Genomic DNA, 26,375 nt, shown 5'->3' on the forward strand with positions numbered 1-26,375 from the left:
ATAATCAGACATACATGGCTCCAATAGTCCATCTTTTACCAATCCCTTGATTGCTGGTTTTAATCCCCTTCTTTCTTCTGTGGGGATGGGGTGCTGGTTTGTCTAACTATCTCCCTCTTTTGTTTCAACTGTATTTTTAATAGTGGTATATCCAGCCCACCTCTGTTGCCTTCTTTAGCCCAAACTGCTGGATTTATTTTCTTCTCATCTTCTATCAACAGTGCTGCCATTCGTATGACCATTTCTCTATCTTCCACCACTAATTAGATTCCTAATTCAATCATCATGTCCCACACTAATAGGTTTACAGCTACACTAGGGATGCGAACTGGCTTACATACTACTTTTTCCCTTTCCAATTGCATCTGCACAGGCTCAAAAATTCTAGCTTCTAAAGCTCCTCCAACACCTGAGGCTGTTAACATTCCTTGGCTTAATCGTGTTCCTTCAGGGATCACAGTGAGGGAGGTTCAGGCCACCCCATATGGACCCACTTTTAAATTTATCAAGGGCTCCCGGTGGGTCCTAGAAAAAGGGAACCCCTGACTTCCCTATTCTTCCATATTCATTAGTTGCACCACCTGTTCATCCTGCCTATTTTGGGGACATTTCCATTGAAAGTGGCCTACTTCTCCACACCTATAGCATCCTGGGCTTCCTCCCATATTTCATTGTCAACATCCCACCATGGACCACCCATATCCTTGACTTCTTCCCCAGTTTATTCCTCCCCCTCTTCCCCAACTGGGTCTTGGGTTTTGTAGCTGTTATTCTGCCTTTTTATTCATTACTTGTTCCCCACTGTTCACCATAATCTTAACTTTTTGTTTTTGCTTTTCATCCTCTTTTTACATAAACTTTCTGTGCTTCCCGCAACAGATCCTCTATTGATCTGTCACTCCAATTTTCTAATTTCTCAAGTTTCTTTCAGATATCTAGCCAGGATTTTGTAACCAAGTTTACCTTTAGCAACGCTTGTGATATGTCATCTTCAGTATTTAACCCTGAGTACTTCCTCATGCTATCTTTCAGCCACTGTAGGAAAGCCAATGGGCTCTCCTCCTTTCCTTGTTGAATTTCAAATGATTTAATGTGACTGTGTGACCTTGCGATCACTGTTCTCATTCCTTTTCTTAGTAGGGTTCTTAACACCTGGATGTTAGCCCGGCGAGCTGCATTCTGATGATCCCACTGGGGATCTTGACTAGGGAATTTTTGTTCTGCTGAAACCTGATTGTTTCCAGGGGGGTGTTCCTTTTCCCCCTCCAACATTGCTGCTCTTCAAATCATTGCCCCTTCTTCTTCTGTAAACAGCATACTTAATATTGACATCATCTCTCCCCAAGTGTATATATTAGGGCCCAAAAACTGATCTACTTGTTCTGCTAATCCTATGGGGTCTTCCACTAAGGATTTCATTTCTTTTTTAACATTTTGAATTTCTATGCTGCTTAGTGGAACATTGACAAATCCCACTTGATTTGGTCCCATAGCTACTTCCCATAGGGGACATTATTTCTCTTCTATTGTAGTATCTCCACTTTCATCACAGCCTCCTCACTTTCTGAGTCTGTGGTCCAAGTTCCCCATAGTACTCACCTCCCTACTCCCTTAAGGGAGGGAAAGGGAAATCTTCCAGATCTCTCTGTAGTAACTCATTCTCCTTTATCATTTTTCCACACTCTCTTTGAGCCCCTTTGATTTTCTTCTGTATCTCATGGAGTGAGGCAGTTGTATCTGAGGTAGTTTGGAGCCACACTCTCCAAATGAAGTGCCTGGCTCTGTAGCAGCTGGTAATGTGATAGGAACTTGTTGAGGTAAATTCTGGGGAGCCAAAAGGAAGGGTAAGGGAGGAAGTGGAGGGACGTATGGAAGAGGAGAATGTTCCTGGGGTCCCACTTCTTAACCCTATCTTCTTCTACCTTCAAGGGGTTTAAAATTACTAAATCTTGGCCCATCCAACAAAAAGCATAATCAGTCTCTTCCTGTGTAACCCCTTTCTTTGACCTAACATACATATTCAGAGCCTGACATATCCCTCAAAGGCTCCAAATGTTGGCCAAAACACTGCTTATGCTCTCTTTTGTCCACAAGAAACAACAGTAAATAACCTTCTTCTTCTTATCCGTTTTTTGTGTGAGCTCACTAATATTCCAGAAGCCTAACATAACCCCTAATGGGCTGTCTGGGAGTATGTCTATCTTTGGTTCAACCTTTCCCGGAGTCTCTTCCCCTTTACACCCCTTATTCTCCATTGGGATCTCTTGTGACTAAAAGCTCCAACCACTTCATTCTTCTCTGACCGTACCCCTTGCTCGTGTAACAGAACCACGGATCTGAACTCTGCACTCACTTTGTACACACTTGCATGTCTGGTTTACTCTCCCGGTCACTCACTCCTGATGTCCCAATTACCTAGAGTCTTACTAGAACAGCCCCAAATCGTTCTTACCCTTGGCCTGTGCACGGGGTTGCCTGATCGTAGCACATGCCCTTCAGTACCATCCTTCTGTCTGCTCCTAAGGGACCTGTCCTTAGATGCTATCGTCCAAGGGCAGCTGCCGACAGCTGCAGGGCCACTGAAATCAGTGGGACACCTCCCGTTAGTCCTCGAAGAGAGTCCTGTGGACAACGGGCCTTGTGATCCCGGACAAGCCCCCAAATTGTGAGCAACACTACTAAGAAAAACAAAGTTCTGACATCCACAAATTCAAGCAGCACTAATTTATTAAAAGAAATCACTTTTGCAAAAGTGGGTGTATCCTATAGGTAGGCACTCACACAATCAGTTTGAATCACCACATTTTCACCTGACCGCAGGAGTCCCTCCCCTTAGATCCCATTGGATAGGGTCATTTGGGGTTACAGCCTATCCTGTCCACCTAAACTGACCATGTGAAAGACCGCCCCATTTACATCTCCCACTACCACATTTTCAAAGACCCTAGTCTATTATTTATTTTCTACCTTACATGGTTTTAGATCCTCTTTTTACTGCCCAAATGTCTTTTATCATCTGTTCCAGGCATGTCATCAGGTTTCCACTTAATCCTTTTGTCAGCATAATCAGTTCACTTATCTTTCTTGTCAGCACAATACCTTCAACCCTTAAGGCCAGACTCCTTGTGCCCTATGAATGATTCGCCTCCTTGATTTTTAACAATGCTGTTAATTTAATCATTTCTATGATTCACTTGATTAGCTTCAAATCTATTGCAAAAGCAGCATTTTATTTTCCTTATTTATCTCAATAGATCTTACATCTATCCTATGGATCTTTACAGCATTGGACTCTCCTTTCACCACCAGATACATCCCCAACTGAGTGTCCTTTCAGCTTTGACCCAGTCACTTCATTCTTTCTGGTGCTTCTACTACTAGCCCTCTGCTCTTCCCCAGTAGCACATTGGACACCTTCCGACTCGAAGGGCTCATCTTCTGGCATCATATATTTTTGTCTTTTGGTACTGTCCATGGAGTTTTCAGAGACAGCAGAGAATGAGGTGGCTAGATGGAGTCACTGAAGCAGTTGGTTTGAGTTTAAGTGAACTCTGTGGGATGGTGGAGGACAGGAAGGCCTGGAGCAGGCTTTGGTAACCTTTAACACTCAATGAGCCATTTGGACCCATTTCCCACAGAAAAGAAAACACTAGGAGCCACAAAACCCTTTTGACATCTAAAATGAAGATAACACTGCATAAATTGTTTTTTACCTTTATGATATGTACAAAAAAACTATAGTGTGTTTCATTTATGAAATCAATGAACTGCTACAGAGAAAACAAATTTTTATTTCTGCATGCAACAAAAACAGTTTGAACTCGGAAAAAAAAAGACATTGGGTTGAAAGTTACTTTCAAATAAAATACTCAATGTCTGAGTCCTCCTCGTATTTGTAAAATAAAAAGCCGAACTTATATTATCCACTAGCAGCAAACCAAACATGCCACCTGCTTCTGTGTGCCCTCATCCTTTTATCACGTGGTGAAATGTTGAACAAACATCCCTCTCCCAATGTAATAATGTTGCTGGAATTTTTATAAGAATCTTCTTAAAACAAAGAAGTATATCTATATCTTCATTATGATTTAGCTGCAGCTCTTGTTCAGTCACTAAAAACTGTTATTTTTAATCTTACATTATAAACTAATAGGAATCCTTTCATATATTTTGAATAGGAGATTCCTGCAGAGTCAAAGTCAGTGCTAAAGGGCTGCATGCATTAAACATCAAACCCCATAAGTTCGTCAGCAGTAAAAGCAAATGAATCTACCCACGTACCATTAAATGTTCGGTTTTCTTCAGAAACTTTTCTTCAGATTTATCCATGGTTGGAGGGGGGGATAGCTCAGTAAATCGGTGCGGGTCGCAGATATAGGTGTGTTTAGTGACTGATTAGCAGATATACAGTCAAGTGATGTGAATTGTGACAGGTCCCAAGCACAGCTTTTAACATTCAAATGGAGATTATATTGGGACAAAGAGAATCCTAGCAGCGTTTCATTTCGTGTAACATGAGAGCCTGTAGGAAGCTTGTTTTGCAGAGGAATGTAGCAATTTACTTAACTAGCTAGCACTGCCTTCCTGAGTGGAGCTTCGAGCAGATCAGCAGCTGTGCCGGCACGTGTTTTGAGCGACAGAGCCACAGCAGAGGGGTTCAAGAGCCACGTGTGGCTCCAGAGCCGAGGGTTGCCGACCCCTGGCCTGGGGGAATGTTGTCCATGGGGTCGCTATGGATCGGAATGACTTCACGACTAACAAAAACAACAACAAAGGATAATTGCACAAAAGCTGGGAAATTACAACGTGATCTCTGGTTGAGGAAGAGAAAACGGGGCCAGGGAAATGGTCCCCTGGGGAAATCCAGAAGTCTGGATTGGGACCCTGGCTCTGAAGTTCTGCATGCTTCTTCTGCACAATTCTCTGCCACTGAAGTTTCCAATTTGCATGTTTCTATCTGTTATCAACTGTCAGGGAATCTAAGATTAGCAGAACAGGAAAATGTACATTTGGGACCACATAGAAGATGCAATGCTTGAACCTCAGCAGTTCATTGAAAGGGCACCTAGGAACCCCACTGACAGAGACAAAGCTACAACAGAGCTGTCTGGTAGTCAGTATGCCAATCAACCACAAGTTCCATGAGCATACACAGTATGTTTTGTTGTGGGTCATGTACACAGTAGCAGGGCGGGAAGAATGGCTACATTGAAAGAAACAATGCAGGTATAAACAGAACAATATGAGTTAACATCAGAGAGGATCTTACACAAGTTTACAACACTATGGGTGCTTGGGGAGTATTGACAAGGAAAATAACTGGGTGGCATGACTCATGAATGAAGCTGACTGGAGCTGGGGGACAGACTAGATGGCCCAGGAGATCCTTTCTGAGTCACTCTGTTTCTGTAACAGATCCCAGGTCTGGGTTCTGACATGCAGGGGGAAATGATTTCATCAGGACAGAATAATCTATTCAGGGCTGCCCTCAGCCGCCCATGAACTGCCTGGATACAATGTTTTAATGTCAGCAGCATGGAAGCTGAGGAATATAGTGAGCTGCTTGAGCTGATAACAAGAGACAAATGCAAGAATTTCCGAAAGGATTAATGTTGCAACATTGCAGCAGCAGCCTTAGGCAGGAGGTGATCCTCAGTCTCTGAAAGAAACAGATGAATAATGGAGCTTCTGCGGCTTCTGGTTTTCCCAGGAAGAGGGAGCTTGGTCAAAATGTTCTAGTCTTTTCTGGGCAAGAGAAGCAGGGACACTGCTGTTTGATTTTATATCAAAAAGGCACGTATAAGTAATCTTTCTCTACAAAGATTTATTTGGATTTTCCCAACACAACACTTGGAAGGTCATTCTGTTCCAAAAAAAAAAAGAAAAGAAAAGAAAAATAAGGAAAAATAAATAGCTTCTATTTAGTTTTTTCATAATATTGATGACAAGAATAGTGATATGTGAATCTGGTTTGTGGTGGGAATTTCCTCAGTTCAGCTCCCCCAACCCCCGACTTGAGCCGGGAGAGGAGGTGAGATTCTTTGGATATTTCCCATCCCTTATCTCCTCTGCTTCTGGCTTTATGGAGAAAATAAAGTCCTGAAGCTGGGACAAAGTGAGTTGGAGTTCAGCTATTGGACCTGCAGAGAAGGGAAGGCTGAAGCCCCCTGCTGTGAAAGCAATGCCTGAATGATGTTTCCGTTTAACAAAAGAACTTATGCAACCATAGACTGATTTGAAGACCTGATGAAATAAGTAGACGCCATAGTTCTTTTATGTGGAAGTCTTCTTTGAACAATGTTTCTTTCAATGAACTAATTTTAACTAATGTTTTAATAGAGATAGAATATAATTATACAGTATGTTATCATAGGCTGATTAACTATTTTACTTAATTTTGCTTTTTCTGCTATTTTTAAGGTTTTCTCTCTTTTCTTTCTCTCTATCTTTCCATTTGCTTTTTTTATTTCCTTAACCTCTTAGGTCTTTCCCTCCTCCTCCTCCTCCTTCTCCTCCTCTTAATCATCATCATCATCATCATCATCATCATCATCATATTCTGTATTGCTTTAGGAGCTTTGCTGAATTGTGAGATTATTTATATCAATGAAGGAATGCGGGTTTGATGTGGAGGAGGAGGGGAGGGGAGAAGTATTAACTTGGAAGTAGAAGCTGAATCATATAATATAATATATTATAATATATTTATTGAAAGATTATTGTTTGAGCTTTTATTAATGGACAATAGAGGCAAAATGAAGATCTTATCTATAAATGTCAATGGGATGAACTCCCCTTCTAAACTATTTTTTTATTTTTTTAAAAAACAGACAACAGATATAATACATATTCAAGAAACTCATATAAAGGTAAAATGTTCATATTCTGAATCTCAAACATCTTGGTGGGGTTTTTGCAGCCTTAGCAGATTCTAAAAAGAAGACAGTCACCATCTGTATTAGTAATCAAGGACTAAATGTGGTAGAAGAATTTAAAGATCCAGAGGGAAGGTTTATTGGCTTGAAGATTAGATTTCTGAGTGGGAAAATTAATACATTGGCAATGATTTATGCACCAAATGATGCAAAAGAAAAATATTATGAAAAATTATTTCAATTGATATTGGATTTTCAAGAAGGAGAAGTTCTGATTATTGGTGATATGAATGGAGTTATAGATCTATACACTGAGAAGTCAAAAAAAAATCTAGAGATGGTAAATTACTTGAAAATGTTTTTAACTACATGGAAATGCTGCAGCTAGAAGATCTGAAGTGACACATCAATAAAGCTCAATCAGTTATATTTCCCATCCTATTGTTACTACTATTTCTGATTGCTTTAGAGCATTGTTGCATGTATGAAGGCATCAAGATGCTATTGTGTTAACATTATCTGGAAACTTAATAATCTGTGTCCACGTATGTGACTAGCAGGTTATAAAAATGTCTGCACATGGGCTGTGAACTTGTAGTCAAACTTCTACCAGGGGATGTGCTTTCGTTAGTTACTGAAGGAACTGGGACACCAATTTAATAAAGCCACAGAGGTTCAAGATGATTAGATCTTCCCCATGAGTTTGAGTGTCCATTCCTTGAGAACTGAAAACCAAGATTCTGTTGGGGTAATATGGAAGGGAAGGGAAGGGAAGTTTTGTGTTTTTTATGAATAATACTGAGTGCTGAGATCGCTCAACTACTTTCATGTGTGTGTCTATGTGTGTAAAATTGCAGAGGATACATGCATCAAAATGTAATATCTGAAACCATTTGTCTAAGTTTTTCTCTCCTGTACCATAGTGGAAAAGTTAGGTGCAGGGCGATAAATGTGCACTGCCAGTTGAAAAAAATACTTAATTCTTCTCTCAGCTAAAGTGACTGAGATTTAACAATAAGTTATGAGGTTTCTGAACCATATGCTTTCTTTATAAAGCAAAAATGAGAGCAGAACAAATGTGGGGATTTTTGAACATGAAATTTGAAATTTGGCATGGCTGGTGGCCAGGGATAATGGGACTTATGGCCCAACATGCGAAGGTTGCCAGGTTGTTGATGTTAGATCCATCCCATCCAGTATTTTGTTACCACACTGGTCAACCAGATTCCTCCTGTGTGTTTTACTCAGCAAATGGCGTTGAATTTAATCACATGTTTTAACATGCATTTCATTTTGTCTGGCATGTGTGATGCACTTTCCAACACCGAGGAATAAAACCTCATTAGATGCAGTTTGATTTGTTACCTTTCCCATTTTCTTATCAAAATAATTATGAGGCTTACTGTCCTACCTCCACACATACATCTGTCTGGAAGCACATGCTCACAAGTGTGAATAAGTCCAACCCCCCCCCCCCACTATTCATCTTTAATAGTTATGGAGGGAACTGGCATTATATATACACACACACACACACACCAGGTGAGGCATTGCATCAGGTAGTAGAGTAGGAGAAGGCAAATTGTTCTGCTCTTTCCACTCCCACCAGAAAGTCCCAGCTGTGTTACCCCATTACCTCCAATGGCTGTTCTGGAGAGTCCTGACAGACACTCTCCTACTGTGGCATTTGCTGCAGCAAGAAAGGGGTCAAAGAAACTCTCTGGAGGAGATGTTCACTCTCTGTTTCCCTTTGGCCACCACTGTATCAGCTCTATGGAAAGACACATGGCTGCTTCTTCTGACTGCTTGGCTCTCTGTAGAGCTTTAAAGGTTATGGCCTTCCTCCACATGACATTCCCTCACATACCTATAAGTCACTAAAAGATCGTCTCAGAGTTTTTTCTTCTCCAGACTGAAAAGACCCAGCTCCCTCAATCTCATCTCATAAAGCACATCTCTTTGTGCTTGTTATATTTTGGTGTGAGGAGGGATCACAGTCTAACTCTGGAGCCAGGGGTCAGATTAGATGACCTGGGAGGTCCCTTCTGACTTGCTCAGTTTCTATGTTTCTATCCTCTTCCTTGTGCAGCCAGCAGCCTAATGCACCAATTTGTCATTGGGCTACAAATCCATGCATAACCCCCTAAAAGCCATTCATCTACATTAGATTATTTCTGTGGGTGGAGACTCCAGATGGACCTGAGAGGGAGAATTTCCCATCTGGTTCACTTCTGGGCCATAAATAGGATGCCTGTTTGGAGTTTCAACATTGCTGAAAATGACTTCCCAATTTTCCTGCCCCAGCTTTGGCACTCATTGCTTAGCTATGGATAAAAGTTAACCTTTGACTAACAGATCTGGTAGTACTTCTTCATCTCCATGATTGTCTGATACCACTGGTACATCTAAGTCTGGAATTTTATTTGTGTTTATGGAAGGTAAAGCTACTCACAACCAAAATGATCAGATTAAAAACTATAACTCCTCCATAGAGGTTCCTTTTATAATCATCTTTGATTACAGTTATGTCCATTATTTCCTCAACGATGGTGTACATTTTGTCAAGATATAGTACAAAGGACTAAGGTACCTTCAGGAAATAAACAGGTCCAACCTGCTCAGTATGAGCAAGTCTGAATGAAGTATCACGTACCTTTGGGCCTTTTTAGAACCACACATGCCAAAAAGGTCAGTTTGGTGAAAATAAGTACAATTAAAGGAGTTAAGAGAGCAGTGCTGTACCTGTCTGTGTACAAATAATCCCCACATAATCAATAGGATGTTCTCTTGTGGTTCAATCCCATACATGTCTGCTCTGAATTAAGTCCTGTTGAGCAGGGTTACTCTGCAATCCTATGCATGTTTACTTAGTTGGAAGTGAATGCCAATATATCTAAGGAGGCTTACTCCTACATGATTGTGCCTACAGTTAAGGGATATATGAGGAATTTGTTTCATTTCATTTTTGATCCAGATTTTATAGAGTTACCTAGACCAAACACAGGCCCTGTACATCAGAGGCACCCCCACCCACCCCAGCATATACAAATGTATTTCACAGCATGCCTTTATGTACATTTTTAAAATGTGCACAATTGATTAATAACTTTGGAAAAAAGGTACAGAATAGATATGGATTTTTATGCAAAAAAAAACTTGCCATCTGATACAAATGCAAGTTCAAATGTGCTTTGGGATAGAAGTTGGAGAATTTTAGCAAGTGTTACTTCTGCTGATTTGCATAACCCTAACATGATTACAGTTTTACTCGTTTTCACATACATGGAAAACCTAGCAATTCCACCCCTGAATAAATAAGATTATATTTCTAGCACAACTGAATGATGGTAAAAGTTAACCCTCTAATGCAAAACACTTGTTAAAAGTAATATGTTATGAGAAATGACATTATAAATGGTTTCTTCCTCCTTTCCCCCCCTGCAATTAATTTCATAACATTGCACTGCAGGCTTTTATCCATGGCCATGAGCATGCCTGTGGTTTTCTGTTGTATATGTAATAATTATGGAAACTATTTCTCTGTTAGTTTCTGTTAGCTCTTTTACCTTTGTGCTGTTTGTGCTTGATGATCAAAATGACAGTGAAAGGAAAAGCAATTCAAGGTAATTTATTTCAAAACATATCCCTAATTGCATTGCTTAAGAATTTTTCTACCTTTGCTTAGTTGCAGGAGATAAAATAGAGAATCAGAATAACACCTTCAATTTTTATGAGAACATGTCAGTGTAAGAATCTGTGGAGAGTCTCTGCCAGTCAGTGTTGACAAAATTGCGCTAGTTGGACTAGTGGTCTGCCTCAATATAAGCCAGCTTATACTGAGGTTTTCTCACTGAAGATTTCTGGTTATAGCAGAAGGTATGCAGCTGTCTGCAAACCTATCAGGACCTATCTCTGTCCTGTGCTCCTCTCAGGCTCTCTTCCAAAGACTTTGGCTGTGACAAGAAGGGAAAGGGTCTTTTCAGCAATGGTCTCCCAATTCTAAAATGTTTTCCCCAGTGAGGCCGTCCTGGTACCAATATTCTTATTTTTTCAGTACCTCTGCTTCCAGGCACATGTCAACATTTCATACAGTTTTAATGGGTCCTGGGACTTCCTGATGATAGTTCACAATTGTTATGTTTTGTATTTTTATATTATGTTATTTGAGTGCATTTTCAGGGTGTCAGAGAATGCCATGCACCCACGCTTGGATGAGATTTGCAGGTGCGCACGAGAGAATTGAGGGCTCTGAGGGTGGGAATGAGGGTGGGAATGATAGGCTCAGAGGAAGGGGAGATGATAGTTGTCCCAGTAGTGGCTCAGAGTTCTCACTCTGTTATTGGAGTTGTTGAGACTAGTGAGGCCCAAGGTGGCCAATTCCTCCTGGAGAGCCTGTAACAGCAAGGGGGTGGACTCAGTGGGCTTCATGGCCCCTTCCAACTGTACTATTATATGATCCTATAAAACAAGGTCAAGGAAAATTGGAATGAGTTATCATAGAAAAACATCCTTCTTTTGTAATGCATTATCATCATAAATTTCTTCTTAGCAGCAAAGGAAAATGGATTTCTGACTGCCTGTCTTATTCGGCTAAATTCTGGAATGGGTAGCAGATTATTCTTCATGTAAGTAATTTCCTTAATCTTATGAGGCTGTTCATAGGCTTAATCTTTGTCACAAGGATCAGAAAGCAAGACTGTATTACTGTCATCTGTTGTTGCTGATCTGGTGAGGTTGTAGTTACCTTAGCAAAAAACCTGAATGCCTTTTCCTTGCAGATCATATTGCTCTTATTATGGCATTGAATATAACTCATCCATAGATGGAGACATCTATTTCTCCTTCTTTGTTATCAAAGCTTAATGTATATAGAAATAACAGACTCAATTGCTTTTTTGCTGCTAGTTGTCTATTCGGTCCTTGCAAGTAGCTTCAGTAAGAGTTTAGGGGATGTGGGCAAGATAAATACAGCCACAAGGACTGGAATAATCTTTGGGGGCACTGTGAAATTCCATAATTTCAGGAGATAGCTTATCATTACCAATGAAACAATCAGGTGCTTCTCTTGTCAATACCAGTAAGAGATCACTGAAAGAAAAAGAAAAAAAAAGAAAAGAAAAAGAAATCCATTGTTAAACATCCCAGAAATTCAGCCCACATCCCCATTTTCATGGAGGACCAATGGCCCTACAATGCTGTGTATTGTAGGGAGTAGCTGACCCCTACAATAGTTCTAGTAGGAGGTAGTTCTAAACACATTCCATCAGGAATTTTCTTTCATCAGCCCCAATAAGAGGTTTGCAAAGACACCACTGCACTCTCGCTCTCGTACAGCTCTAATTGAAAGGCTAATGCAGGAGAGCACCTTGGTGAATTGTGGCTTAATAATAACCTTAAGAGCTCTTTAATCACAATGTTAACTCTTTGTCAACTCACAGCCCATGCCTCTAGGTTCGCTCATTCTTTTTTTATAGAAGAAAAATTCTACAACTTCTTTCTATGACACACTGGAGAACTCAAAGTAGAGAAGTTGAACAGAGGCTGCTTGGGTCAGCACAAGTCTGTGACCTTTGCAGGTTAATTTTCTCTTGCCAGGAGTTGTATTCTTTGCTAAGGAATTCCTAAAGGATCTTCATCTAAAGGGAGTACAATAACACTGCTCACATACCTTTGTCTGTAAATGAGTGTGCTCAGAAAGTAATTTTCCAACTATCTCATTTTGTGAAATTTTGTGATATATGTGAATTTCTATAACTCCAGTGCTCTTACCATGAGAAACTGGTGTAAAAACTGCTATGGTCTTATCGCTTTTCTGCCTATTCTACAGCATACTTGCAGCAGTTTGTACTGGTTAACATTCCAAAGCTGCCTTTGTAGTTACTATAAATGGCTATTGCAGTACCTTTCATACATTTGCAATTCCTCTTGGAGAAGAGACCAATGCACTAAAAACACCCAAGAACAAAAGGGAAACAGGTAAGAAATTTCAGTAGATACAGGAAGAAAAGGAAAAGTTCCCTCCCAGTTTCAAAGCCAGGATCTCTCCCGTGTGGCTTACTCATAAATGTTTGATTTGAAAAGAGAACAGTAATAGCATTTTTTAAATCCCATAAAGAGCAAGAAAATAATGGTGCAGAGTATATCTGATTTTAAATTAAAGAATAAATGCAAACAAACATCAAAGCATTTGGAATGGGAAACACTGGTAATACATATTAAGTAGCTTTGAGGTTCATCATCATCATCAGACTGACAATGTGCTCTGCAGCCAAAAATGAAAAAGCTCCATACAGTCGGTAAAACCAAGACCAAGAGCTGACTGTGGCTCAGATCATGAGCTTCTTGTTGCAAAATTCAGGCTTAAATTGAAGAAAGTAGGGGAGTGCCTGAAGAACTATGGATGGAGCGTTGCAACATTGTACAAGAGATAGCAACTAAAACCACCCAAAGAGAAAAAGAAATGCAAGAAAGCAACATGGCTGTCCGATTGAGGAGGCTTTACAAATAGCTGAGGAAAGAAGGGAAGCAAAAGGCGAGGGAAAAAGGGAAAGGGACAGCCAATTGAGTGGAGAATTCCAGAGAATAGCTAGAAGAGATAAGAAGTCCCTCTTAAATAAACAGTGCAAAGAAATAGAGGGAAACAATAGAATGGGAAAGACTAGAGCTTTCTTAAAGAAAATTAGAGATATGAAGGAAACGTTTCAAAGATGGGCATGATAAAGGACAAAAATGGCAGGCACCAAACAGAGGCAGAAGAGATTAAGAAAAGGTGGCAGGAGTTCATGGAAGAACTGTACGAGAAAGATCTTAATGTCCCTGATAATCACAATGGTGTTATCACTGACCTCTAGCCAGACATCCTGGAGTGTGAAGTCAAATGGGCCTTAGGAAGTCTGAGCAGCAACAAAGCTAGTGGAGACAACAGTATTCCAGCTGAGCTATTCAAAATCCTAAAAGACTATGCAGTTAAAGCGTTATACTAAATATGACTGCAAATTTGAAAAACTCAACAGTGGCCACAGGATTGGAAAATGTCGGTTTACATTCCCATCCCAAAGAAGGGCAATGCCAAAAAATGTTCAAACTACCACACCATTGCACTCATTTCACATGCTAGCAAAGTTATGCTCAAAATCCTACAAGCTAGGCTTCGAGCAGTATGTGGACCGAGAACTACCAGAAGTACAGGCAGGGTTTTGAAGAGGTAGAGGAACTAGAGATCAAATTAGCAATATACGCTGGATCACAGAGAAAGTAAGGGAGTTCCAGAAAAACATCTACTTCTGCTTCATTGACTACACTAAAGCCATTGATTTTGTGGATCATAATAAATTGTGACAAATTCTTAAAGAGAATTCCCAGACCATCTTATTTGTCTCTTGAGAAACCTATATGCGGATCAAGAAGCAACAGTGAGAACTGGACATGAAACCACTGATTGGTTCAAAATTGAAAAAGGAGTACGGCAAGGCTGCATACTGTCACCCTGCCTATTTAATTTATATGTAGAGCACATCATGAGAAAGGTGAGGCTAGATAAATCACAAGTCAGAATTGAGATTGGAGGAAGAAATATCAAAAACCCCAGATACGCAGATGATACCACTTTAATGGCAGAAAGTGAAGAGGAACTAAAGAGCATCTTGAGGCAGGTGAAACAGTAGAAAACAAAAGTTGGCTTGAAGCTCAACATTAAGAAAACTAAGATCATGGCATCCGGTCCTCTCACTTCCTGGCAAATAGATGAGGAAGAAATGGAGGTAGTGACAGAGTTTATTTCCTTGGGCTCCAAGATCACCCCAGACAGTGACTGCAGCCAAGATATTAAAAGATGCTTACTCCTGGGGAGGAAAGCTATGGCAAATCAGAGGCAACACCCTGCCAACAAAAGTGTGTATAGTCAAGGTTATGGTTTTCCCAGTTGCTATGTATGGATGTGAGAGTTGGACCATAAGGAAGGCTGATCACTGAAGAATTGAGGCCTTTGAATTATGGTGCTGGAGAAGACTCCTGAGAGTCCCTGGGACTGCAAAGAAATTAAATCAGACAATCTTAAAGGAAATCAACCATGACTGTTCTTTAGAAGGACAGATACTGAGATGGAACTACTGAGAAGGAAGGAGTCACTGGAGAAGACCCTGATGCTGGGAATGATTGAAGGCAAAAGTGAAGGGAATAGCAGAGGTTGAGGTGGCTAGATGGTGCCACTGGAGTGGTGGGTGTGGCTTGGGTGGACTCTGAGGTATGGTGGAAGAAAGGAGAGCCTGGAGCAATGTTATCCATGGGGCTATGAAAGGTTGGACATGACTTACTGAGTAAACAACAATCTTTGAGGTATTGTTTTCAGATCAAATAAAATCAGTATTTTTGATGTATATCTAAATGTCCAGAAAGGATTTCACTATGCTTTGTAATTGCAGAAGGATCACAAGAATATACATCATGTTATAAAGTTCTCATGTGAAGAATGTTACATCCCACATAGAACACCTGCATAATCTCATTATATAATGGAATGTCTTCACAGGTCAGAATAATACCTATGGAATGCAGCACATCTCTTTTGGTCTAAAACACTGAGCTAAATGTTATGCTCTCCACATGTGAGCAGCCTGATGGTAGTAATGGTGCTTCTGCTAGCTAGAAGCAGAGGAAGTGGGATACGATTGTAATCATAAGTTGATAAAATCACCCCTGCTGAATCAAACCAAAGGCCTGCCTAATCTCCCACCATATCATAATGCCCAGCTAAATGTGGGCAACAGCCCTCTACCACTCCTGTTTTCTAGCATGATATTCAGGGCTTTCTCTGTTACAGAAATGAAACAGCAGATTTCATTATATTCCTGAGCATCCTTATTAGCAGTCTACCTGCTAAGGGCCTTTTCTTGAGTGTCCGCCAACTTTGGAATGAGCTCCCCAGAGAGTTTCACCTGGTGTCCTCTTTATACTCTTTTTGGTGCCAGGCGAAGACCTTTCAGTGGCTTTTTAACTGTTAATTGTTTGGAATGTATTTTTAATAAAACATGGTACGCCTTCTACAAAATCATCAGTTCTGTTAAGATGAGGTGGGTACACTTTTGTTGTATTACTGTTTTATTATTGATTTTTGTGTTTTATACTGTTTTTATATGATTTTATTGTTGTAACAATGTAAGTTATTGTTGTAACTTTTAAGGAAGCTGTGTGGCTAATAGGGTGGGCTAGAAATCCAATAATGAAGAAATGAATACTTCTGAGAAAGTATGTTGTACATTTGTACAGTTGGACCAGCAAAACAGAATCATGCATCTGCATGCAGATACTAAATGCAGTGCTAACCAAATTACTTCATTTGCAAAATGAAGCAGTTTAATTAGATCTAAAGCTATGTTTCCATAGTAAATACCAATCACACAGCAATTCTCTAACATATCTTGTTTCTTTTTACCTTTTTATATTGTATTCAGAAAATAACACAATTTAAATGTTGGATATTTATTTTAAACATTTATTGTATCTATAAAAGTTAAGGCATAAGTCAGTATAATAAGAATAGTAGATGTTTAGGAATAACAGTGTAAAATGTTAAAATAAATAAGTTTGCGTTAGCTTCGGTTCTATGCCCACTTACCTACAAATAACTCCCACTGATCTTGATGGTATTTACTTCTGTATAGATAGGTTTGTGTTAAAAAATATTGGTGGAAATAGAAGAGTAAAAATCAAGCAAGTTGTAAATAATTTCCAACAAAGAAAATGCCTTTTTGGCACCCAAAGTTCTGCACATAATGACCACAGTCCAGCAGAGAGTTAGGTACACTGAAATCATTTGGACTGAGTCCAATTTGCTTTAGGAGATTTGCGATAAGATAGCTGTAACCATGCATGCCTCTTGATGCCTGAAGTTGTTATTTCTCTCTGTCTAAAGGTTATATGAAAGATGAAATCTTTGTATCCCTTAGTCATTTTATTTGCTAAAGTCAGACTCACCACTTGGTGAGTTTACATCACCCTAATTTTTCCCAAGTACCTCTCCTTGTCTAGGAATGTTTAATTTGCACTTCTCAGGCAATTATAGGTCTGGCTTGCTTTTGTGGTATCAGATGGCTATTTTGTGCACAGCTGACAGAATGAGATCCCACAAGTTCTCAACAGCCCTTTTTAATCTGCTCTAACTAGTTTCTTGCTCTCCAGTAAGTCTCCCAGTCCTGATAGCAGATTTTTACTGAACTTTGGTATTTGGGAGATTTCTGAAATATATGGTTTTTAATAAAATGTCTAAATGACATTGTAACAGGATGAGGAGGGAGGGGTGTGTTGAAGATGGCTTGTTCCATGTAAAACTCACAAGGAATCAAGCTCACCCAGCAAGTCCTTTTATTCATGGTTTACAACTTCTGTCACAGCCACACTGCCCCAAACACCAAAGCTCTCTCCTTGCCTGGACCCTTCCTTGCCCCTGGTTCTAGGGCAAAGTACAATGTCACCTCTGGGGAGGTGGGTAGCTGCATGTCTTGGGCACAGGGTCTGCCCTTGCCACTCCTGTCTGGCCATCTGCACCTTGCAGCCATGCCAGCCACTTCCAGCTTTCTCCCAAAGACTGCTTTTGCGCGTCACCTCATCCTTTCCTTCCCTCCTCTGCTCTCTTGCTCACTCGAGACTCCTCTGTCCTCCACCTGCTCCTTTTGTCTCGGCCCTGCCTTTATCCTCCCTTCCCCAACACAACTGTCCCTGGTCTGACCACCAATCCCATGCAACAGTGTGTGTGCCTGCACATTCCCATAAATGGAGTCCCACCCCTTGTTCTTCCCAAGCAGATTCCCTGCCATGGCCCACTGTCTCTGGTGACTCTCTGGTGGCTACCATGGGAAGATGAGTGAGCCCCTCCACCTCCTGATGGATATTCTTGGCAAAGAAGAAAAGATATCATAGATACAGATACAAAAAACAAAAAAACCTTTAAGACAAAATTAACACAATAAAATAGTGATGCTAGTAATGCTAAACATCTGATCTGAACAAATTACACAGTCTTTAGTTGCATCCTATTTAGACTCCTTGAATGTGCTTCATGTGGGACAGCCTTCAAAACCACCTGCTTCAGAAATCTTTAGCTAATCTAGAATGCTGTAGCCACACTATTGAGTGAACACTGCTGTGCCTGGTGGGGCTGTGACCCATGGTCTGGTAACCTCCCGCTTGGACTATTGCAATGCACTCTATGTGGTGCTACCCTTGAAGACAATCTGGATACTTCAATTGGTCCAGGATAATGCTGCCAGGTTATTATGGGGACCAGCAGATATTCACATATCACACCAGTCCTATATTACTTACACTGGCTGCCAATTGAAGTCTGGGCTCAGTTTTAGATGTTGGTAATAACCTATAAAGCCCTAAACGGCTTGGGTCCTGGACACCTTCTTCCTTATGTGCCAGCCCATTCCTTGAGATCAGAGGCAGAGGGCCTTCTCCGGGAACCCTCTTTGAAGGAAATCAGAAGAGCAGTTACTCAAAGAAGGGTCTTTTCAGTGGTGGTGCCCTGACTATGGAATATGCTTTGCAGGGAGGTTCACCTGGCACCATGACTCTATTCCTTTTGGTGCCAGGTGAAGACCTTTTTATTTTCCCAGTATTTTAATAATTAATCTGGTTTTATTCTTGTTTTTATTACATTTTTAGATGCAGTGTACCTTTTTTAAAAGATGTGTGCTGTTGGTATGGGTTCTTTTTTTTTTTTTTTTTGGTTCGCTCTCTGTAAGCTGCACAGAGACTTTTTTTTAGTAATTGGGACAGCATACAAAAACCTTAAATGAATAAATAAAACAGCTTTGACTGCTACTATCATAGCTAGTGTTATGGGGGAGGAGCCCTGAAGTTGTCATAACCATTCTTCTCCTCACTTCTCCTTCCAAGCAGACCAAGACAAAGAGGTTTATATGATAAAGCTGAGCAGCTAATCTGGATTTGTAGAACACAAGAAGAGCATTACAGAAGTTAATAACAAAATAAAAATCAAAGTTAGTATATTGGCCATCAAGGAAATCTACCTCAATGAAAATAAGTTGATTCCCAACTGAATACCATTCCCACACCTTCAAGGTCCATCCTCTTGTTTAAGAGTTATTACTTGGATCATCTGATGCTTCTTAAATAGTCTGCCTGCTTAACCAGTTGCAGTATTCTGGGATTCATAATCCTAGGTTTTCCCCTCCGAATTAGCAGGCTCACTAAACTTCCACACAGTATTTCAAACTCTCTGATTCTCAGCAATTGCCTGACTTATATCTGCATCTATTATAGCCTTCACCTTGTTTGAGTCAGACTCTGTGAACACTGTGTGTGTGTGTGTGTGTGTGTGTGTGTGTGAGAGAGAGAGAGAGAGAGAGAGAGAGAGAGAGAGAGAGAGAGAGAGAGAATAGGAAGAATGAGTTCCAGTCTCCAGTCTCTTCTGGTTAGAATTTAGAAGACTTGGGTCCTGCATTGAGCAGGGGGTCAGACTGAATAGCTTTATAGGCCCCTTCTAACTGTATGATTCTATGATTCCTACAATTCTAGGAGTAAATCAGGTTAAATCACTGTATTTAAAAAGAAATACAAATACTGTATTTAGAACACAAACCAGCAAATTGCAGAAGCAGGCAATGTGGGGTCCTGCAACTGTTTTGGACCCTGCAAATGTTTTGGACTGCATCTCTCCTAGGCCCCAGCAAACATGTTCTGCCTTTCTGGGAGCTGGAGTCGAAAACATCTGGGGAGTACAAGGTTGCATACATCAGGTATACAGTGACACTGTCCTAGGAGCAATCCTGCCATAAAGTGGGCTAAAGCAGTCTGCTTTATCGTATAATCATAGAATAGTAGAGTTGGATGGGGCCACGAAGGCCATCAGGTCCAACCTCCTACTGTTGCAACACACCAGGTTATACCATCCCATTCAGTTGGCTGTCCAGTTTCTATTGGAATGTCTAGTGCAGGAGAGCCCACCATATCTCTAGGCAGCTGGTTCCACTGTTGTATTGCTCTGACAGTGAGAAAGCTTTTCCTGATATCTAGCCTGAATCTGGGTTGTCTCAGCTTGACTTGATTATTTCATGTCCTACATTCTGGTATCAGTGAGATCTTGACCTTCCTCTTTGTGACAGCCTTTGAGGTACTTATAGAGGGGTATAATGCCCCCCCAGTCTTCCCTTATCAAGGCTGAACATGCCTTGTGACACCCCACTAGTCACCTCCATCCAATTTGAGAAGGTGCCATCAATGAATACTCTTTGTGTTGGATTCAGCAGCCAATTTTGGATCCACCTAATAGTTTTCTATCTAGTCCAGTTTTTGTTAATTTGCTTATTAGAATGTTGTGTGGAACTATGTTGAAAGCTTTGCTTAAGTCTAGGTAGATTATGTCCACAGTGTTCCCTCTGTCCATTTGAGAGGTTACCCAGTCAAACATGAGATTAAGTTGTTCTGACTGGATTTATTTTTGATAAATTCACACTAGCTTCTATTAAGCACTGCTTTTTCTTCAAGATGCTTGCAGACAAATTTTTGGATAATTTGCTCCAATTTTTTTCCAGTAATTGATGTCAGACTAACTGGTTTGTAGTTCCCTCATTCATCTTTTTTCCCCTTTTTGAAGATAGGGTCAACATTATCCCTTCTCCAGCTGTCTGGCGCTTCTCCTGTTTTCCAAGATTTATCAAAGATAATAGCCACTGGTTCTGGGATTTCCTCTGCTAGCTCTTTTATGACTCTGACATGGAGTTCATTTGGCCCTGGAAATTATGCAGTTTCATGAGAGGGATGGAGAAGGATAAAGGCAGGAAGTGGATATCTGAGTAGTGCAGGTGGGAAGAAGAAAAGGAGGTTATTGTATTGCTCATCATCTGAATTTTAAAATTCCCTGCCAAAAAAGGCCACAAATACCCTGCCAAAAAGAGCACAAACATAAAGGGCATAGAGAATAGAATTAGTCTAGGAAAGATCTTGTAACTTTCAGGTGCAAGTCTGTACTCCTATTGATCCAATAGGTTTATTTTATTTTCTTTTTAGTCTTGCATGTAGAATGCAAATATTCAAGTTCCAAATGTTCAGCTCAGGAGGAAACATTGTTCAGAAATGCCACTGAGATCTGATGCTGGTAATGATAAAACTCAGATGACCTTCTTGAAGAATTCCTATTGGAAAATGGTATTTGTATAGGTCATTCCATGCAATTCCATTCCTTTCTTAATGGTAAACGCAATCACTATCAAACTGCTAATTTTACTTGCTGTACTAGGTGTCTCTGAAAATCTGTACTGCTTGGACTGGTTTTAACCCTTGCATTAAATCTCAGTTTCCCTTGGTTAACCATGCCCTTTTCTTGTGGCCTATGCCTTTTCGCCAAGCATTAAATGTTAGGTGGTTTCTTGGCTTTTGTGTTCATTTTCCTCATTTTAAAAGGTAGCAGATGTTGTACCTGACTCCCCAGGGTCCTGACATAATAGAGATACCTATCAGCTTTCTCAGGGCATTCTGGATAGGCATGACTCCTCTAGGCTCCAGATAGGCATGACACGGCCAAACACTAGAATAATCAGCTGTCTCAGGGTATGCATGATAGGCTTAGCTCTCCTAAGCTCGAGCCCATTCAAATGACTAGTAACTGCCTCAGAGAATTCCCCTGGTAAGTGGAAAGAGCTTACCTACAATGTAATGGACAAAGATTGCTTAGAAGGTGTAAATTAAAAGATAAAGCTTACTGCTAACCAAATCTGCTTCTGTATATCGCTTGCTCAACTGCTTATGTGATTCTGTAACTCCCCATTGTCGCCATTGTTCTCATTCTTGTCAAAAACTGATTGTATTGTTCCCCATTTGCCGAAAGCGGATTGTGAAGGTATAAAGATCTCCTTCCAACTCTGTTCAAGCACCGCATTCCTCTATGAATGTGGTCCCTGCTGCAGGAATAAATCTCCTCTTTACTTTACCATCCGGTCTCTGGCCTCATCTGTAACACCTCGGGTACAACATCTCTCTTAGTTACTGGTGGTACTTATTCAGGTAACTTATGCAGGCATTTGGGTGTCTTTTGGTACTGCCCCTTTTACATTCAGTTCAATCCACCACTGATATCCAAAATGGAATTCAACCTTCAGGGTAAAAGAGGCCTTGACTCATGGTTTACAGAATAGCACCTACCTACAAGGGCAACTGCATCCTATCTAGTCACTCCTCAGTCACCTGACTCCTCAACACACCTGATTTGTGCACCGGCGAGGAAAAGTACTGAATAGACAACAGTTTTCACTTGGCTTTCAGAGCAAGGGTGTTGTAATTCTGTACAGGATGAAAGCAGGAATAAGCTTTGAGCTTTCTCCTGAAGAACATGGTATACAGAAGGGCCTTGGGTCTCTCAAAACAAAGCATTTCCAATTAGAAAGCTCAGACTCAGAAAATGAGCCAGATAGAGAAGGAAAGGGGTTGAAATGTAGGGCAGAAATGTCAAGGTGAATGGAGCAAGATTTATCAGACAGCTGTTGTGAACCAAACTTGCTTGGGTTTGGGGAGACACTGTAGAACAGGGAGGGTCTGAGGAAAAGTGGTGCAAATTAATTAACTTGGTGAGCCAGTATCAAGACAAATGAGTGGCCCAGTTAAGTAATGTCTAGTGCAGGGGTTGGCAACCCACGGCTCCAGAGCTGCACATGGCTCTTGAATCCCTCTGCTGTGGCTTCATCGCTCAAAACACGTGCTGGCACAGCCTCCATCTGCGACAGAGGCTGGTTAAGTAAATTGCAACATTCCTCTGCTATTGTGCAGGGAAAGAGTGGAACAAGCTTCCTGCAGGCTCTCATGTTACTCAAACCCTGCTGAAAAGATTCTCTTTGTCCAAATGTAATCTCCTTCATCTGAATGTTAAAAGCTGCACTTGGGACCTGTCACAATTCACAGCACTTGACTGTTTATCTGCTAATCAGTCACTAAACACACCTATATCTCTGGCACAGCCGATCTGGGACCCACGCTGATTTACTGACCTTCCCCTCCACCCCCCCCCCCGCCGCATAGGCCAACCATGGATAAATAGAAGAAAAGTTTCTGAAGAAAACCGAACGTTTAATGGTACGTGGGTAGATTCATTTGCTTTTACTGCTGATGAATTTATGGGGTTTGCTGTTTAATGCATGCAGTCCTTTAGCACTGACTTTGACTCTGCAGAAAGTTGTTCTATTCAAAATATATGAAAGGAGTCCTACTAGTTTATAATGTAAGATTAAAAATAACAGTTTTTAGTGAATGAACAAGAGCTGCAGCTAAATCTTAATGCAGATATAGATCTACTTCCTTGGTTTTTTTAGTTCAAAATGTTTTTGTTGCATGCAGAAATAAAAAATTGTTTTCTCTGTAGCAGTTCATTGATTTCATAAATGCAACACACTATAGTTTTTATACATAGCATAAAGGTAAAAATGATATATGCAGTGTTATCTTCATTTTAGATGTCAAAAGGGTTTTGTGGCTCTCAGTGTTTTCTGTGGGAAACGGGTCCAAATGGCTCTTTGAGTGTTAAAGGTTGCTGACCCCTGGGCTAATGTTCCCACCACCTGGCACACAAGCAGCTCAAACCTACCTGAGGGTACAGACAAGAGTAGGGGTTCTTCAGTTGGACTCAACTGTTCATGTGCTCAACAGTCGCTCCCAGAAACTAGTGGGAATTTTACTTTGATACTGCTTGAGAACAGACCTCTTGTGAAGCCCTCTGTGTCACAAAAGTTCCGTTTAACTCCAATAAAGACCTGCATTTCAAAAGCCTTGTGTTCAGATCTGCTGGGAAGGGAAAGGGGGAGAGTTGTTCCCACAGCACACACTGAATGTTGTTAGTCTGTGGCTAACTTTCTCATTTCAGATTTTGAAAAGTGAAATCAATGTGTGCCCTATTTAATCCTTTGGCTCTGGCCTCTTGGCAGAGCAGCAGAGCGGCAGAGGCACAGGCTGGGAGAGAGTGCTGAGTGGCCAGAGGACTGGTGAAGGCAAGGTAGGAGCAGAGGGCCAGGAGCAGCGGAGAGGAAGGGCGTCGTCCCTTGGCTGTGTTCCTTAGCTGCGACACAGGCTGTCTAGAGACTCCCTTCCCTGAGACACAGAGGTTTGTTTGTTTGTTTGTTTGTTTGTGCTGTGCTGTGCTTTGCTTTGTTTTTCTTCCAATTATTTAAGTTTATTTTATCCTTGTGTGTGTGTGTGCAAGTGGGTTTTTGTCTGAGAGAACTGGGCAAGTGAGATGAACTGCAGGACAAACAAGGCCTGGTCAAGGTAAGGTCTCAGAAGGGATACCAATGGCAGACCAGGAGATGGCCTTGGCGGGAGTCACGGGTGTTGCTGTCCACTGTGACATGTTCACCCTTCTCCCCCAGGAGAGGCAGGGATACACTTGCCCTCGGTGCAAGATGGTGACCCTGCTAGAAGAGGAGGTGAGGTGCCTGAGGGCCAAGAGAGCTCTCCATACCCCCCCAGAGTAGCCCCCTCTGGACAGAGGGTTGAGGGAGAGACCACAGGAGGAGCAGCTGCGGAGACATGGAGGTATGTCACCCACAGGAGGAGGAAGCCAGCACGGCCTCCTCCTTCTCCTGGCACCAATCTGGAGCTGGGAAATAGGTTCTCTCCACTTGGGGAGGCTGAGGCAGATGAGGCCTCGAGGGACCAGCAGGACCCCCAGCCTGGGACGTCAGGTGGCAAGGGGGCCGCTGCAGGAGAGGCGAGGGCCAGGGCATGGCCACCCACCAGCACTGGGAAGGTACGGCAGCGGGTGATTGTTTTTGGGGACTCCCTGCTGAGGGGCACTGAGCCAGCGGTGTGCCGCCTCAACCTGGAGACAAGGAAGGTTTGCTGCCTGCCAGGCGCACGCATCCAGCATGTGAAGGACAGAGTGAAGCATCTTGTTCGCTCTGGGGGTCACCAGCCGCTCCTGGTGATTCATGTGGGCACAAACGATGTGGCCAGGCAGGGTGTGGTTGGGACCACCAGGGAATTTGAGGCCTTGGGGAAGAAACTCAGGGAGCTGAAGGCCCAAGAGGCCTTCTCATCAGTCTTACCTATCTGGGGATTTGGGCCAGAAAGGGACAGGAGGGCTCTGAGGTGAACAACTGGCTTAGGGTGTGCTGCCAGAAGGAACGTTTTGGGTTCCTCAACCACAGCACTCATTTTCTTGCCAATGGACTTCTGGCAAGGGACGGGTTATACCTCACGAGGATGAGGAAAAGGTCCTTTGGAAATGCTCTAGCGAGCTTCATCTGGAAGACTTTAAACTGAGCTTGGGGGGGGGGTCAGGCCCCCCCGTAACGGGTCTGCGCTGGGCAAGTGTGGGGGGGGGATCAGGGGTCTGGGAGCAGGGTTTTAGAGATACTGCAGGGACTGACAGGACTCCTACAGAGAGGGGCCAGGTATCAGGGAGGATAGGAGGAAGGAGGAGGCTGGGAACTCCAAGGAAGTAGTGGGAAGGAGTTGAGGTGCATGTACACCAATGTTAGGAGCATGGGTAAAAAGCAGGAAGAGCTTGAAGCTTTCTTGGGAATAGAAGAGTATGACCTGGTGGAGATCACGGAAACTTGGAGGGATGAAAGGCAAGACTGGAATGTAAACACAGAGGGATATCACCTGTTTAGAAAGGAGAGGAAGGGAAAGAGGGGTATCACCTGTTTAGAAAGGAGAGGAAGGGAAAGAGGGGTGGCGGGGGAGCTTTATATGTCAGAGAAGGAATAGGATGCAGTGATATAGAATGCAGCACAGATGGGGATTTGGTAGAGGCAGTCTGGGTGAAACTTAGGGGTTTTGACAGGGAAAGAGACCTGACAGTGGGGGTATGTTATCACCCTCCAGGTCAACTTGAGACCCTGGATGATGTTCTGACAGACCAGATTCTAAGGATGTCTCGGGGGAGAGACACAGTAATTATGGGAGATTTCATTCTCCCGGATATTACTTGGAAGACTCACTCGGCGGTGACAGCCAGGACACGTCGCTTCCTAGAAGCTATAGAGGGAGGGTTTTTCACACAGAGGGTCCAAGAGGCAACGAGGGGGGGAAACATCCTTGACTTGGTCTTGACCAATAGGGAGGAGCTGATAGATGAAGTACAGATTAGGGGAACTCGGGATGCGAGTGATCACTCCATCCTTTGCTTTGAGATCAGGGGACTGGGGACGGGCAGCAGGTCGAGCACTAGAAGCTGGGACTTCAAGAGGGCCAAATTTGGCCAACTGAAGACCAGACTGGGGAAAGTCTCCTGGGATAGGTTATGGAAAGGTAAGTGAGTTGAGAAGGGGTGGATAGCACTCAAAAGGGTTTTTGGAGGCTCAAGCCTTGACGATACCTCTAGTCAGTAAGGTGGGGAGGTGGAGGAGAGTGCTGCCATGGATGCAAAAGGAGGTGGTTAAAGGGATTAGATGAAAGAGGAACCTCTGTAGAAAATGGGTACTGGGGGAAATAGACAAAACGGTATACCGGGAGGAGGAGGCCCGTTGCAGAAGGATTCTTTGCAAGGCT

The sequence above is a fragment of the Varanus komodoensis genome, unplaced genomic scaffold, assembly GCF_004798865.1.
Source record: "Varanus komodoensis strain SLA01 unplaced genomic scaffold, ASM479886v1 scaffold11, whole genome shotgun sequence".
Lineage (NCBI taxonomy): Eukaryota > Metazoa > Chordata > Lepidosauria > Squamata > Varanidae > Varanus > Varanus komodoensis.